The 7,218-nt window shown below is 42.0% G+C and overlaps 1 pseudogene; it reads left to right on the top strand.

Moving 5' to 3' along the window:
- Window positions 1–5,031: 5,031 nt before the first annotated feature.
- Window positions 5,032–6,402, top strand: LOC147892222 (aspartic proteinase nepenthesin-1 pseudogene; annotated as a pseudogene).
- The last annotated feature ends 816 nt before the right edge of the window (window positions 6,403–7,218 follow it).

Below are 7,218 nucleotides of genomic sequence, written 5' to 3'. Positions count from 1 at the left end.
CAACTTCATCACTCCTACTTCCTCACAACTGATTGATACAATGAGTGAATAGGTGTTCCCTTCATTATCTTCTCAAGAGGGGTGACATCGAAGATCTATGGTCTAAGTGGTTTTCCATGCATGCTCTTTATATTCATGGCAATAAGCTTGGGCTTTGGCAGATTTATTACAAGGTAATTAGCTTTGCATGTTTGTCTATGAGCTCAATAAACCATAGTACTATCGTGTCAGCTCATTTTCTACTATAGAACTATGCCATAACCATTTGATTGTGGATGGAAGGGTTGGATGAAACCATATAGAAGTTGAGAGCTCCCCTCATAATCTATGGACATAGGCTAGGTGGCATCAATGACCTCTTGACAAGCTCTCAAGCTCGATGTGAATTCACTGTGAGCTTCAGCCATTTGGCTATCTACTGTGTCATGTAGCCATAACCATATGCTGATTGTCCTTTGGTGTTCATGCAAGTTGGAGACCGGATATCCTACAAGAATCCATGAGCCTAGACTATCTACAAAGGCACCAATTGGAGCATTATCTATTTCTTAAGTTGCCGCAATGGCTTGGCGGTGCTCTTTCGTGAGAATACATGAGGATACAAAGACCTAAGAATATCCTTAGAATGATAAACTGTAAAGTATGTAGGGTATAGGCTGATTGGCGATGACCTTCCTTGCTACATGAGATTGTTGCTTTGTCAATTAAATCTTCCACGACATCGATTGTATGCATGCAAAGTAGCCGTGTATGCTTCTTCAATTAAATCTTCCATGACATCGATTGTATGCATGCAAAGTAGTCATGTATGCTTTTTTGGTTGTGCATGCAAATGTGGGCTTACATATGACTTTGTAACCCATTACTTTATATACAACCTCATAACCAAAGAACCTAATGATTACTATCATCCAGTAGTTTGTTGCCTTATAAGGTCGAGCTCTCTTATTCCCACTGAGTTACCTCTCTTATCTACGAGTAGGGCCGTGGTTGTTTTGTTTATACTTAACTAATGCTTGGAATTATTCTAGTAAGCATGAAGAGATTGCCTCTTGATTTCTACCCTATTAGGTCAACCCTTGAATCAATGCTTTGACTTGTCTCTAGGCTATTAATACATTTCCTTATTGGTCTCACTTGAGACTCTTGTAATAAATGGATTCTTATCTAGGTCTCATACCAAATCCTGGTCTGGGTTTCATAATGTAAACCCATTTTTGGTTCCATTCAAATCCCAACTCTAGCTACATATAGAGCCCTATCTAGATCTTGATTTGTATGCTGTCTTGATTACCATCTAATAGAGAAGCCTAGATCCTACAAATTCATGCAAGTTGGAGACGGGATATCCTACAAGAATCCATGAGCCTAGACTATCTACAAAGGCACCAATTAGAGCATTACCTATTTCTTAAGTTGGCTCAACGGCTTGGCGGTGCTCTTTCGTGAGAAGGCATGAGGATACAAAGACCTAAGAATATCCTTAAAAGGATAAACTGTAAAGTATGTAGGGTATAGGCTGATTGGCGACGACCTTCCTTGCTACATGAGATTGTTGCTTTTTCAATTAAATCTTCCATGACATCGATTATATGCATGCAAAGTAGCCGTGTATGCTTCTTCAATTAAATCTTCCATGACATCGATTGTATGCATGCAAAGTAGTCATGTATGCTTTTTTGGTTGTGCATGCAAATGTGGGCTTACATATGACTTTGTAACCCATTACTTTATATACAACCTCATAACCAAAAAATCTAATGATTACTACTGCTAGTAGTTTGTTGCCTTATAAGGTTGAGCTCTCTTATTCCCACTGAGTTACCTCTCTTATCTACCAGTAGGGCCGTGGTTGTTTTGTCTATACTTAAATAATGCTTGGAATTATTCTAGTAAGAATGAAGAGATTGCCTCTTGATTTCTACCCTATTAGGTCAACCCTTGAATCAATGCTTTGACTTGTCTCTAGGCTATCAATACATTTCCTTATTGGTCTCACTTGAGACTCTTGCAATAAATGGATTCTTATCTAGGTCTCATACCAAATCCTGGTCTGGGTTTCATAATGTAAACCCATTTTTGGTTCCATTCAGATCCCAGCTCTAGCTACATATAGAGCCCTATCTAGATCTTGATTTGGTTGCTTGTCTTGATTACCATCCAATAGAGAAGCCTAGATCCTACAAATTTTTGTATTGAGCTCTCTTATTCCCATTGAGTTACCTTTCTTATCTACCATCAGAGCCACGGTTATTTTGTCAATACTTAACTAATGCCTGGAATTATTCTAGCAATCAAGAGATTGCCTCTTGATTTTTAGCCTATTATGTCAACCCTTGAATCAATGCTTTGACTTGTCTATAGGATGTTAATACATCTCCTTATTGGTCTCACTTGAGTCTCTTGCAATAAATGGATCCTAATCTATGTCTCCTACCAACTTGGTTTGGGTTTCATAATGTAAACCCATTTTGGGTTCCATTCGGATCCCTGCCCTAGCTACATATAGAGCCCTATCTAGATCTTGATTTGTATGCTTGTCTTGATTACCATCCAATAGAGAAGCCTAGATCCTACAAATTATTGTGTCCAGCTCTCTTATTCCCATTGAGTTACCTTTCTTATCTACCATGAGAGCCATGGTTATTTTGTCAATACTTAACTAGTGCTTAGAATTATTCTAGCAATCATGAGAGATTGCCTCTTGATTTCTAGCCTATTATGTCAACCCTTGAATCAATGCTTTCACTTGTATATAGGCTGCTAAAACATTTCCTTATTGGTCTCACTTGAGTCTCCTGCAATAAATGGACCTAATCTATGTCTCCTACCAAATCTAAGTCTGGGTTTCATAATGTAAACCCATTTTGGGTTCCATTCGGATCCTAGCCCTAGCTACATATAGAGCCCTGTCTAGATCTTGATTTGGATGCATGTCTAGATTACCATGCAATAGAGAAGCCTAGATCATACAGATTGTTTTGTCGTCTCCCCCCTTTTCCTCTACATGTATGGGGCAGTGATCTACAACAACATGTTTTTTGTTTGAGGTTTCAATTCAATATTTAAAAAGATGAGCACAATAGATGATGACAGATAAGACAATCTGAAGTTGCTTGCCAAATCCAAATTTAAAGGTGCAATCTAAGAAATCATTCAATTATTACCTTATTCATGTATTTGTTATTCTTAAATTTCCAAAATCATCCAATGATTGGTGGTTTATAACTCTATATTAGGATCCTACCTTAATTACAAAGGATGAGGCCTTTATGTGCTATCTCATGTTGATGATATTGTTCATTTTAATCACTTATAAACATTTTTTGATTTAGATTACATTAAAGTTTACCAACGTGTACTTTTGTTATGTAGTTATCTATAATATTACTTTAAAAATGCAATCCAAATTTCTCTTTATCAATGATTAGGAATGAGATGTAAGACTATTGATTTAGTAACAATCATAATTATAACAAGCTCAAATGTGCAAAAACTATTTATACTCTATGAGACACCAATATACAAAACTTACCAAATATGCTATTTTCACACTTTGATTTCAAAAATAGAGAAGATCATGAAATTTAATGCGTTATTATGAATCACATTTTTAAAAAAGAGAGATTTCATTCAAACCAAAAGAACACTTTGAACCAAGATATACCACTACAAAAATATAAAAGGGTGAACCAAAAATTTTGAATCGAGATATAACACTTTCAATACAGATATAACACTATAAGAATATAAAAGGGTGAATTAAAAGGATAGTTTTTCTAGCATTTTAGACCACATAAAGGTTGACCCTATCCCAAGCTAGGAAAATTGGGTAGCTTGTGGTTGGCCTTTTGCACATAGAGCAACAAACAAGGCAGCCTATGGCAATGTTTTTTCACATAAGACGAGGTAGCACATGGCTCCTATTTTGGGGCATGGGAAAAAATAGGGATAGCCCATGGCTACCCTTTTAAATGGGGTAGCGATTATCGTAAGACAAGAAGTAGGGAAGCCCATGCCTGCCCCTTTGGACATACAAAAACAGGGTAGCTAATGGCCGCCCTTCTAAATAGGATAGCTCTTATGGGTGCCCTTTTAAAGATATGGTAGTTCTTTTGGCCAACCCCTCCTTTGGATAACCTCCCTAGCCTTGGAAATATTATGTATTAGCAAAATTTTAACATAAAAAGATGTAAAATTTCTCTTTCCTTTTGCATGTTCCCACATTCGTGACATTACATTCAATTGCAACTCCAAGCAAAGAAAGTAAGAGGACGAATTAAGATTCCAACTGTGGCGGATGCTCCAACAGTGTAGTGGCTGGGCATCGCGGTGGCGTGTGTTTAGGTGGTGTAGGTCCAGGGAGAGGGCCCATCAATAGGACCATGGGTGGGTGAGTTTCCCAAAACAAAGAGATTTAAGGCATACATGAAAGCAAATTTGAGGAATGCTCATGTATTAAACCGAATTATCTTACTTCTCTCTCTCTCTCTCTCCTCTCTCGGTTTATGTTCTCCTTATGGCATTGCGTCAAGCTAAGTTCTATTTGATCGAACGGTCGTGACGTTGGCTCATGCTTACTTGTAAGCACGTGGGCAAGATGATATGCTTGGCACTGGTTTCACACGATAGCTTATTAAGATGACATATGCACTATTAACAGCCGTGAGATTATCTTATGTCCAATTGTGAACCCTTTGACTCATGCCTGGCATTGGTTTCAGACAGCCGCAAACACTTGGACGCTTGAGCAAGTGATATATTGGTGCTGGTTTCACACTTAGGCTAGCGAGACACTTGTGTCACAGGGCCGGCTGAGTTACGTAAATTACATTTTGAAGCTCGGAGAGATGATTGTATTGTCATGTACACTGCTTGTAAACGCCTGACTCTTGAGCAAGATGCTTGGCATTGGTTTCTCATTTGGCAGATCCGACAATATAATTCTGGTCCCCCGTCCTGCAGCTATATTAGAGGTTGAGTTCCTGGGAGTTTTTCACTCAGTTGAGAGTCTCACAGACATTAAGGAATATGGCTCAGCCCCGAATCCAGTCCCTGCTGCTGCTGGCGGGATCAGCGTTCCTGCTCATTCTCGCACAGGCCTCTGCTCGGTTTATTGCAGGGACGACTGCCTCAGAAGGGTACGCTCATGCATCTGCCACGGACGTGAGCTTCCGAGTGGAACTCACTCATCGCGATGCCTTCATGGATCCGCGGACTTTGAACAGTCCGGAGAGATTGAAGAAGGCAGTCGAGTCGAGCCAGCGACGCGTGCAAACACTGGCTAGAAGGATAAAGCCGCAATCTGCCGCGGCGTCAACTGGTGTATTCTCCTCTGAGCAAGGAGCGTACTTAGTGAAACTGGCCTTGGGGACGCCCCCGCAGACGTTTACGGGCATATTCGACACCGGAAGCGACCTCGTGTGGACACAATCGGATCCTTGCGTCGAATGCTTCAACCAGAGCGGCCCCGTCTTCGATCCCTCCGCTTCTTACACCTTCGCCAACGTTCCTTGCAGCAATTCGTTGTGCCAGGCCTTGCCTATCCCCCTCTGCCAAGGCGACACCTGCGGATACCTCTATTCCTATGGAGACGGTTCCACCACAGAGGGTACTCTGGCCTTCGATTCGCTCACCATAGGAAAATTGTCCAGCAACAAGTTCGTGTTTGGCGCTGGAACGATCAACTACGGCGACATCTCTACCGTTGGAGCTGGAGGCCTGGTGGGCATGGGAGGCGGGCCGCTCTCGCTGCCTTCGCAGATGGCAAACACCATAGGTGACAAATTCTCCTACTGCCTTGTCACCTGGACGGATGCTCCGTCCAAGACGAGCCCGCTGCTCTTCGGATCAAGCGCCAACCTCGGTGGCGCTGGCGTCCAAGCCACCCCCTTCGTGAGCAACTCAGCCGGCCAGCCCACCTTCTATTATCTCACCTTGAATGGGATCAGCGTGGGTGGAAAACTTCTCGACATCCCTGCAGGCACCTTCGACATCCAGGCGGATGGAAGCGGTGGCCTGGTCATAGACTCAGGCACCACCGTCACAATCCTCGTGGACGCTGGCTACACCCCCCTGCGCAGCGCCTACAAGGCTGCCATTAAGCTCCCACCCAAAGATGGCTCTTCCGTGGGGCTTGATCTGTGCTATGACAATTCCGGGGGAGGAGACGTGACCATACCGCCTCTCACCATGCACTTCGAGGGTGCCGACGTCGATCTCCCTCCCGAGAACATCTTCTTCGATTACCAGGGCTTCTTCTGCCTGGCGTTCAGCAGCCCCCCACCCAGCATCAATATCAACATCTTCGGCAACACCCAACAGCAGAACTTCCAGCTTCTCTACGACAAGGGTACCAGCAACCAGCTCTCCTTCAAGCGCGTTACCTGTGACACCCTCTGAAAGCCTCGCGTTGGATCAAACCACTCTACTACTCTTATGCTTCAACCTAGCTCTCCTTTAAATTCCGCCTTACCTTGTAAAAATCGACTCACAAATGTGTGTGTATATATATATATTATAACAATAAGTTCTTGAATTTTCAATGAAACAACAAGCAAAGTGAACCCATCTCATTTTGTCATGGCACGGAAATTATTCCACCTGTTTTACTAACTAGTGTATACAACCCAGAGGAGAGCCACAAAATAAACCCCTCCCCCTCTCTCTCTCTCTCTCTCACACACACACACACACTCTCTTGCACACATGTGCAATGCTTTAATGGCCACATCTCAACAACTCTTCTTAATCTCACCAAGTCATACATTAATTGATACCATGATAAACCAAGATACCCCACCTAGCCAAGCTTATCCCTGATCATGTAGTCTACACCTAAGAGAGGGCTTGGTTAATGGAGAAGATTTGTCTTAGCGCGTTAAGGGTATCCCTCTTTGTGTGGGAATCTACAACCAAACTAGGAAGGCTAGAGAAACTTGGTCTGATGGAGGTGACCTACCCAGAGTTCTAACCATTAACTCATCAAGCTCCCTGCACATGAAATGAAGCTTACATCCCAGGGGATCACTATATAAAACCCATCATAACATGTGCATTCAATGGGCTAAAATGAATACCCTTATTTTATTTAAGGTTTTTATGCTATGCCTGCATAAAGTTTATGGTCTTTTAGATAAAGTTCAATTTGAAAATCCTTTTATGAGTTTATTTATAGAAGTTCAGACCGTTGGAATATCCAATTCACCCTACATCAAT

The sequence above is a fragment of the Dipteris shenzhenensis genome, chromosome 17 (assembly GCF_047967505.1).
Source record: "Dipteris shenzhenensis isolate YYH24624 ecotype China chromosome 17, Dip_SZ_1.0, whole genome shotgun sequence".
Classification (NCBI taxonomy): Eukaryota; Viridiplantae; Streptophyta; class Polypodiopsida; order Gleicheniales; family Dipteridaceae; genus Dipteris; species Dipteris shenzhenensis.
This window is presented reverse-complemented; position numbering and strand designations above follow the sequence as displayed.